Here is a 10755-nt window from a genome sequence, read left to right as displayed (position 1 = left end):
ATCCTCTCTCAAGCTCACTTGTGCAGCATTGAAGTGTTAACCACTCAAAACTAGCTCTGTCAGTTTGTAAGCCTGACACCAGACGCCTGAAACAACTGCTTTACTTGGAACTTGGTCTTGGCAAGAGTCAGTGAAAAAACTTTAGTGATGTCCTCAGAGCATCCGTGAAGAAGTTGACCAAAGCTGCTGACTCAGGGGAGTTCCTGGCTTGTGGGTGACCCAGGATAGAGCAGTAAGGTCCCAGGGGACTTCAAGAACCTTTGTCAGGAATGCAGAGGTGAAGTTGAGGTGTCAGAGACAGTATACAAATCTGTACAGAATCTATCTAACTTGCTCCAAAAACATGTGGCAGTTTTCAGATTTCACAATGGACTTATCAGCCATCTTAGAACCCATGCAACCTGAGCGGAAGCAAGTAATTGTCACTCTCTAAAATAAATCAAAGGACTGTGGATGCTGGAAATTTGAAACAAAAACAAAAATTGCTGGAGAAACTCAATGGGTCCAGCAGTGTCTGTACAGAGAAAGCAGAGCTAACATTTTGAACCCAGTGAACTCAGTTCTGAAGAAGGATGACTGGACTTGAAATGTTAATTGTTTTCTCTCCACAGATGCTGCTTAGTTTCTCCAACAATTTCTGTGTTTGTTTCATCCTCAACCTAATGGACTGCTTGAGGAAAAGGATTCTGAACAGTTCAAGTCTCCATATAATAAACAAACAGCACTGTAGGAAGTGAAATAAAAGATTTGCTAGGTTGATACTTGAATTGAGAAGCTAGACTAAGAAAACTGAACGAGCTGAGCTCTTTTATCTAGGGAAGAGACGACTGAAGTGTGGCATGAATGAGGTCTTCAAGATTATGAAACTATTTGATAGGATTGACTTAAAACAGGAGTTCCACTTGTGGACGAAACCAGAACTAAATGCCACAAACATATGATGGACATAATAAATTCAATAGGAAATTCAGGCAAAATATTTTTATCCAGAGAACAGTCAGAAATGTGGAACCTGCTACCACAGTGGATTGGTGAAGCAATGAGCACAGATACATGTAATGGGGAAAACTAGATGAATATATGAGGGAGAAAGAAGAACACGCCAACAGAAATGCACGGAGAATGATAAGAGGCTCACATAATATTGCCATAGACTTGTTGGTCTGAATGACTTGTTTTTGTTTTGTAAATATTGTAAATACTATCCTGCAATTCTATTTCATTGGCTTTTATATTTAGAGACCATGAAAAGCACTGCATAAATGAAAGTTAATTCTTAGCATGATCCACACATATCGTGTTGATGTTTAAATGTATTTTTTTGTGCAATATTCCCCTACTTTGCTGTTACAAAATCAGTGCCTGTTAAGTAAACCGGGACATTAAGGTGAACACCTGCATAAGTAAACATACAGAATACCTTTCTTGTTTTTTGATATGCATCTGGATGAAACATCATTGCTGGATGATATATACATTTTTATAGATAGCTATGTTTTGTAGCCACTTTGAGGAATTAGTAAATTATTGTTGTGAATTCCACTTTTGAAACCAATACTAGGCATTTGGTAACTTCTTTATTTAATGAAAGTTTTAGAAAATCAGCAGAAACTGCACATTACTGAACAAAGGAACATGATAAAGGTACATTATTATGACATAAGGCATTTGTGTGCCTACACAGATTACCACAGCGATCAGTGCAATGCACAATAGAAGATGGAAATATTCTAGCTGAATTTATCAACAAAAAGACTGTACATAATGTGAGCATTTTATCCAAAACTGAAATCAAATATTAAACACCATAATTGCAGATCAAAGGTTTGTAATTTTGATACAAACCTGACCAAAGAATATAATAAACTTAAGGCCTTATATTTACTTGCATTCCAAAATGCTGTAATGTATTTTCAGGAAAATAAGTACACATCCAAAATATTAATTGTTTCAATTGGTGGAGAATGGCAGATCCTTGTCTTGCTTGCCAAGTTTATCATTCCTTCTGGTCCAATAATAAGATCAGTCTCTCTGGTAACAATGCTACCAGTTTACAGATACAGGGCAGATTATGTCAGAATTCACACAGGACAAACAGGCATACATAAACTGTGCAGTGAATTAGATGTGAAAACCTGGACACTGCTGCTTGTAATGTGTTGCCCCCCCTGTGATACAACCTTTTTGTAGATAGTCTATAGATCATACCATGATGGCTGTAATTGAGACCACCTGCCAAGTCAGAAGACAGTTACAGATGTCTGCTCAGATGAGATAATATAAGACGTGCTGTGGTCACGGAACACTCAGCTACATTGATCTGGCAACACTGGAGGGAAAAAAAATGCTTTTGCTGTTGAGATTTTATTATCTTCATAACATCCTTTGTCTGTAGAGACTGGTGAGGTTGGTCACTGGATACCCTGTTGAGAGCGCCTCTCTTCAAGCATTCTGCAAACCCACATGGAAACCACCTCTGCGTTCTTGTCATTGTACTGCACCACAAACGGGTGAACCTGCAAAGCAAGGTTTTAAAAAAAAGTGAAGCAAATAAAAGGTAGGAATCCCTTGTAGACTAAGCTAATAACTGTTAAGGTCAGGTCATTAGTGCCTTCAACTCAGATCTTTCCACATTGAAATTCCTCACCAAAACTGACCATAAAAAGAAAGACATGAACATACATTTCTTGTAAATTAATGCTCTAATGCAGTGATGCTGCACTCTATGCAAGATGCCTTGTTTGATATAATTGAGAATTCTAGAACAGCTCTATATTATTCAGGGACATAATAGAGATCTAGCTCCTATTAAGTTAGAAATGTAGAATCACTAGATCTACAGTACATTAGCAAGGGTAGAAAAGTTTATTTATACCTCCCAGTGCAAAGAATTTGAACTTTTGCACTTTGTTCTGTTGAATGGTCATGTATTGAAAAGAAAACGGTTATGCATGTCTTACAACACACAATAACCTGTAAATCAAAAAAACAACAACTGGGGATGCTGGAAATCAGAAACAAAAACAGAAACTACTGGAAAACCTCAGAATTCTGAGGAAGGGTCACTAGATCCAAAATGTTAATTTTGCTTTCTCTCCACATATGCTGCCAGACCTGCTGACTTTTTCCTCACAATTTCTGTTTTTGTATACAATAACCCCTTTTCATGCACTAAGATTAACGAAAAGTAGCCACCTGCAAATGAGGTATGTATGTGTTTTTCTGTATGTTAGCGAGACAGAGATTACAAGACTAAAGAGATTTTAAAAATAGACAGGTGATGGGTGTGGAAATGTGGAGATGCTTGAGGTGAAGGGAAACAGTTTTGATAATGATTCAGACGTGAGGGTGGTAGGAGGAAACTGAAGTTGATTGAGTAGCACACCAAGCTTCTGTAATACTGCCCTAAATCTCAGATATTCAGAGAGGGTGAACGGAGTTGAAGCCAATTATACATTGAAATATGCTAGAGAAGAGGACGACTATGATTCTTTGGACATTTAGCAAGGGGAAGTTGAATCACAGAATGGTAGGACATGTTGACAAAGTGATTAATGAGGCAAACGAATTCAGTGCTTTGATTACAAAAGTAAGCAAGTTGTATGAACTTTGAGACAACATTGGTTCAGGTTCAATGGGAGGACAATTTCTTGTTCTTTAGTGCACAGCACATTTAGGAGATTGTGAAGGTATTCAAGAGGCTGCAGAAAAGATTTATGAAAATAGTTTCTGGTATGAGGGCCTCAGCTGTGTGGATAGATTGGAGGAGCTGGGTTGTTCACCTTAGAGAAGAGGAGGTTGAGAAGAACATAGTTAGAAGTGTTCAAATTCATGGAGGTCTAGACACAGCAGACAAAGATAAACTATTTCTGTTAGTGGTAGGGTCGGGAACCAAAGAATATTGACACAAGATAATCGGCAAAAAAAACAAATTAAATCAAAGTGAAATGAGGAACACTCTTTTGACTCAACAAATGGTTAGGATTTACTGAGTGCATGGTGGAGGCAACATTAAGGCTTTGCAAAGGAATTTGCTAAGAACCCAAAGATAAAAACAGAGCAAGGTTATAGGAAAAGTGAACAAAACTGAGTTGCTCTTGCAGAGAACTGGCAACAACACACGTTTCCTAAACTTTAAATGCTCTAGTTTTAAGAATGTTGGCATGCTCAGTAAGAGGAAACAAGTTTATATGAATAATTTTTGCTCAGGATTAAACATGGATACATATGCAGCAGAGTTGTAGTTCATATTGAAAGTTGCTGTCTAATCTGGATTCAAAGCTTCCATTGTACCAGGCTTTCTATTCTATCGAGAAAGTCTGAGTGGAGGCAGATGTCTGGGCAAAAGCACATAAATAATGCCAAATATAAGCTGACATTCTGGAGTTCTTATTGTCTAAACTTCTGGGAGTAGAAGAACAAAGAACAGAATCTTTGCTCACAAACTGAAATGGTTGGGCAGAATCTCTGACAACTGAATTGTACATGGCAAGTAGAAAGAGTAAGTTTGTGAGCATTGTACGAAAAGCCATTTGGTCCACGCACTACAACTCTGAATGCTTTGTCTTTTAATTTACTCTCCAAAATCAGCTTTCAAATAAAGTAAAGTAAGCTTGCATCCATACTGGGATTAGCCAGCTCAGCATCTGCAAACCCTAACAACATGCATTCATAGTTATACATGACCCTGGCAATGAATTCAAAATGTTTCATACAAAGCAATGTACACCAGGTGTTGGCATATGTTAGCTTACATTAAACTACTATGACATAATGTGCCAGAAATACTGAAGGATTTGGTAAAATGTGTAGAAACATATTTTGCTAGACGACCAGTCCATGCTTTCATATAATGCTGGTGCTTGTTCTGGAATCAGGAAGTATCCTACTATCTAATAGCTTCATTACCGGCAAGGTGACATTACAGTTAGGATAATAACAGAAAATGCTGGTAAGACTTTAGACTTGAGAGGAGGTGGTGAGGTGTGGACCTGCACAGAGTAATAGAAAGACTGGCAACTGACCTGAGTGGGACTTGTTTCATAATGATGACCACAAAACCATTGTTGATTGTGTAAAAAATCCATCTGGTTCACTAAAGTTCTTTAGGGAAGGAAACTGCTGCCTTACCTGGTTTGGCCTACACATGACTTCAGACCCACAGCAATGAGATAGACTCTTAATAGCCTGCTGGGCAATTAGGGACGGGCAGTAAATATTGGCTTAGCCGGCAATTTCACATCTGTGAAATAAAACTATACAATGCAAGTTTTTATAGTCTATATTTATGTAGGAGTGAGGATAAAACAAAAACAAAGGGTCTATATTCTGTTTTGTTGAGGTAAATCTGGAGATTTCAAGCCTGTGGTTTGACACAGAGTCATACAGCATGGAAACAGACTCTTCGGTCCAACCAATCCATGCTGAACATAATCCCAAACTAAACAAGTCCTACCCGCATGCCCCTGGTTATGCTCCAGGCAGTCTGGAACACCAAGTGTGCAGGAAATGCCTCTTTTTGGTGCAAACCAAGCTTCAGGTTCAAGGTTCTGAGCACCATAATGCATTGGTGAGGCAGAGAGGTTGGTGGATAGTATGTTGCAGGCTGTAGTCACCCTGTAACTTAAGGAACTAACATTCTGAGAAGGAATGGATGACTGCCAGAAAAAAAAAGTAGGGCACCAGACAGGTAATGAGGAACTCTCACCAAGTGCATCTTGCTTCCAAGCAGTTTTTCAACCTTGGAAAATGGTAAGAACAATGGTTCCTCTCTGAAGGCCAGCCAAAGCCATCACACTACAGATGGTCCAGCTGCATAGGGAATGAGGAAGTATGGTAGATGATTCATTAGTGAGAATAGACAGGTAATGTGGCTGTAAATCTGATAATAAGATGCCTCCTGGTTGTGAGGGTCAAGGATGTTATGGAATGACTGGAGGGCATTCTGAAAGGGGAGGATGAACAGCCAGAGGTAGTGGTCCATGTTGGAATCAATGACATAGGAAGGAAGAGAAGTGAAATCCGTAAGCAGGGTGTTTGGTAGGAAATTGAAAAGTGGAACTTCAAAGATGTCATATCTATAGATGACTCCTGAGGCTGCCCAGCAGAGAGTCTATGGATAGTGAATACAGCAGATGAACATATGAGACATGATGCAAGGGAAAAGGACTGGAGAAGGATTTAGACAGGACAAACAAGTGGCAGATGGGAAAGTGTCAGGTCATGCACTTTGGTAGGAAGAATAGAGGCATGGACTACTTTTTAAATGGGGAGAAAATTCAGAAATCTGAAGTGCAAATAAACTTGAGAGTTCTAGTCCAGAATTCCCTCAAGGTAAACTTGCAGGTTGAGTCAGTAGTTAGGAAGGCTAATGCAATGATGGCATTTATTTTGAGAGAACATGAAGGGATGTTCTGCTGAGACTCTATAAGGCTTGGGTCAGGCCACATTTGGAGTATTGTGCACACTTTTAGGCCCTGTATCATAGGAGGATGTACTGGCCCTGAAGCGTGTTCAGAGGAGGTTCATGAGAATGGCCCCAGGAATGAAAAGCTTAACATACAAGGAATGTTTGAGGACTCTGGGTTTATACTCAATGGAATTAGAAGGATGACAGGATGAGTGGGGAACTAATTGAAACATACAGAATACTGAATGGCCTGGACAAAGTAGATGTTGGGAAGATATTTCCATTGGTGGTAGTGACTAGGACCCAAGGGCATAGTCTTAGAGTGAAGGGAAGAACTTTGAGAACGAAGATAAGTCGAAACTTCTTCAGCCAGAGAGTGGTGAATCTATGGAACTCATTCCCACAGAAGGCTGTGGGGGCCAGGTCATTAAGTATATTTAAGACTGGGATAGATAGGTTCTTGAGGATCAAGGGGATCAAGGATTCCGTGGAGAAAGCAGGATAATGGAGTTGAGAAACTTATCAGCCATGAGTGAATGGTGGAGCAGACCTGATGGATTGAATGGCATAATTTCTGCTCCTATGTTCTATGTTCTAGATGAGCTGATAGCACAGATAGACCTGTGGGAGTATTATATCACAGTGATAACTGAGACTTGGGTAAAAGATGGGCATGATTGGCAGCTGACATTGCTGGAGATACTGTATTTAGTTGAGATAGAGGAGGGGATAGAAGACGAGAGGGTTATAGTATTGACCAAGAAATCAACTGTAGAAGTGTGGAGGGATGATATCTTAGACGGATTGTCAAATGAGACCACATGGATAGAAGTTAAAATCACCAAAGGACAAACATGCAGTTGGGTGTATGTTCTATAAGCCCCCAAACAGTTAGGGAAAGATAGAGAATAAAATATGTAATCAAGTTTCAGAGAACTGTAAGAATAAGGCAGAAACAGAATGCAATTTCAGCTACCTAAATATTAACGGGCATAATTTTAATGCAAGGTAGAAAATTCTTAAATTGCATCGAGGAAAATATTTTTAGTCAGTATACAGAAAACCCAACAAGGGAGGGGGTAATTCTCAACGTAATATTTCAAAATAAACCCGGTAGGTGAAAGGTGTATCAGTACTTCCTTAGATAGCATCTTCGAAACCCACAATCAGCAGCATCTATTGAGAAGGACAAAGGCTGCAGACACATGGAAACACCACAACTTGCAAGTTCCCTTCCAATCCACTCATCGTACTGCTGTTCCCTCAGTGTGCAGAAGTGAGGACTGCAGATGCTGGAAACCAGAGTTTAGATCAGAGCGGTGCTGGAAAAGGACAGCAGGTCAGGCAGCATTTGAGAAGGCAGGAAAATCGACGTTTCGGGCAAAAGCCCTTCATCAGGAATAGCAATGCATGTAGTGGATGTTGTGCCAGACCTAAGATGTACTAAAAAATAATGTTGTTTGCTTTATATATTTGATAAGGAAAGTAATTCATGGGCAACATGTCCGCTAAGATATTCCAATAAATAAGATTGCACAAGATTAGCTCACAATGCTGATTCTGGACTGCAATTTGTTAATCTGTTTTCTTCCCTTAAAAGCATAGGGTTAGAGCAATTAAAATAATTTGCTATATCTCTTAAATTAAAAGTAGTGAACAAACTATACTGATCTCACATGGTAAAAGGGGAAATGATCATCATTGTATAACTTTGTGGAAAATGTCAACTCTTGAAGTGCTAGGGGAGGTGCTAGTTCATTAATCCACCACATGGACAAACTAGTGAAGTCCACATAGATGCCCTGGGGTTGAAGTGTTCTGAGGCGGAAGATGAGGCGTTCTTCCTCCAGGCGTCGGGTGGTGAGGGAGCGGCGGTGGAGGAGGCCCAGGACCTGCGTGTCCTCGGCAGAGTGGGAGGGGGAGTTGAAATGTTGGGCACGGGGCGGTGGGGTTGATTGGTGCGGCTGTCCCGGAGATGTTCCCTTAAGCGCTCTGTGAGAAGGCGTCCAGTCTCCCCAATGTAGAGGAGACCGCATTGGGAGCAACAAATACAATAAATGACATTGGTGGATGTGCAGGTGAAACTTTGATGGATGTGGAAGGCTCCTTTGGGGCCTTGGATGGAGGTGACGGAGGAGGTGTGGGCACAGGTTTTGCAATTCCTGCGGTGGCAGGGGAGAGTGCCAGGATGTGAGGATGGGTTGTTCGGGGATGTGGACCTGACCAGGTAGTCACAGAAGGAACGGTCTTTGTGGAAAGGTGTGGAGAGCGATATATATCCCTGATGGTGGGGTCTGTTTGGAGGTGGCGGAAATGTCGGCGGATGATGCGATTAATGCGAAGGTTGGTAGGGTGGAAAGTGGGAACCGGGAGGCTCTGTCCTTGTTACGGTTGGAGGGGTGGGGTTTGAGGGCAGAGGTGCGGGATGTGGATGAGATACGTTGGAGGGCATCTTCAACTACGTGGGAAGAGAAATTGCAATCTCTAAAGAAGGAGGCCATCTGGTGTGTTCTGTGGTGGAACTGGTCCTCCTGGGAGCAGATACGGTGGAGGAATTGGGAATACGGGATGGTATTTTTGCAGGAGGTAGGGTGGGAAGAGTTGGAATCCAGGTAGCTGTGTGAGTCGGTGCATTTGTAAAAAATGTCGGTGTCAAGTTGGTCATCATTAATGGAGATGGAGAGGTCCAGGAAGGGGAGGGAGGTGTCAGAGATGGTCCAGGTAAATTTAAGGTCAGGGTGAAATGTGTTGGTGAAGTTGATGAATTGCTCAACCTCCTCGCAGGAGCACGAGGTGGCGCCAATGCAGCCATCAATGTAGCTGAGGAAGAGGTAGGGAGTGGTGCCAGTGTAACTACAGAAGATGGACTGTTCTACGTAGCCAACAAAGAGACAGGCATGGCTGGGGCCCATACAGGTACCCATGGCTACCCCTTTAGTCTGGAGGAAGCGGGAGGATTCGAAGAAGAAATTGTTAAGGGGGAGGACCATTTCGGCCAAACGAATGAGAGTGTCGGTGGAAGGGTACTATTGGGCCGTCAGGAGAGGAAGAAACGGAGGGCTTGGAGGCCCTGGCAGATAGAGGTGTAGAGGGATTGGATATCCATGGTGAAGATGAGGCGTTGGGGGCCGGGGAAACGTAAGTCTTGGAGGAGGTGGAGGGCGTGGGTGGTGTCTCGAACATATGTGAGGAGTTCCTGGACTAGGGGGCATAGGACAGTGTCGAGGTAGGTAAAATAGAATGGAGAGTTCCTATAATCCTCTTGATTACTCTGGAAAGTGAGGACAGAATTTTTTCACTGACTGATTGATTGGTTGGACCCAGGGTCCTTCCTTTTCCTTTGTTTTAGATTTCTTACTTTTGATGTCTCTGAATGTGGTTTTTGCTAGAGTGCCTTAAATCGATCACTTTGCTTCACTTGTTGATTCCAAGTCACAAATAAATCCCTTGCGCACCTTTTGCTTTTTAATGCAATGACCATGTTCCCATTTTCATTCTGCAGTCCAAAGTAAAAACATACTTACATTCTGAAAGGAATGAAACACCACTTCAAAAACTATTTTCAACACAAAGTATATGACACATAGGACAACAAAACAAAGAATTATATCTAAAAGAAAAACTGAAATTGCTGGAGAAACGCAACAGGCCTGGCAGCATCTGTGGGGAAAAAAGCAGAGTTAACATTTCAAGCCCAGTGACTCCTCTTCATTATTAAAGAATTATATCCAATTATCCTTACTCATTTACTGTACAAGTTTCACACAATCCTTATCTCAGTCACCCTGCAGCCACATCTCGCTAATGGCATTTAAATCGCATCAATTCACCTCAGTTTCTGCAATGAAATCAACATCCCTTATGTGACCCCTACTTGCATTCAGACACCGTGCTTTTAATTCAACCTCTTTAATATTATTCTCCACTTTGATTCTATTTGATGCTTGCCATTGCTTTTTCTGTCCTTTGTTTTTGCTTAATACTCTTCTATTTCTACTTGTTTGGCTTGAATCAGAACTCCCTCTTGGGCTCCTATTCCTCTGCCAGTCTAGCTTAAACCCTTGCCAAGATGTAACTTGTCGGTCTTGCATAGATCCTGCGTAACCCAATAACTTAGAAATCTAAACTCATCCCTCCTATGCCACTTTTCCAGCCACGATTGCTCAGTTACATAGAACATAGAACAGTACAGCACAGAACAGGCCCTTCAGCCCACGATGTTGTGCCGACCACTGATCCTCATGTATGCACCCTCAAATTTCTGTGACCATATGCATGTCCAGTAGTCTCTTAAATGTCCCCAATGACCTTGCTTCCACAACTGCTGCTGGCAACGCATTCCATGC

This window comes from Chiloscyllium plagiosum, chromosome 36 (genome assembly GCF_004010195.1).
Source record: "Chiloscyllium plagiosum isolate BGI_BamShark_2017 chromosome 36, ASM401019v2, whole genome shotgun sequence".
Taxonomy (NCBI): domain Eukaryota; kingdom Metazoa; phylum Chordata; class Chondrichthyes; order Orectolobiformes; family Hemiscylliidae; genus Chiloscyllium; species Chiloscyllium plagiosum.
Note: the sequence above shows the minus strand (reverse complement) of the source record.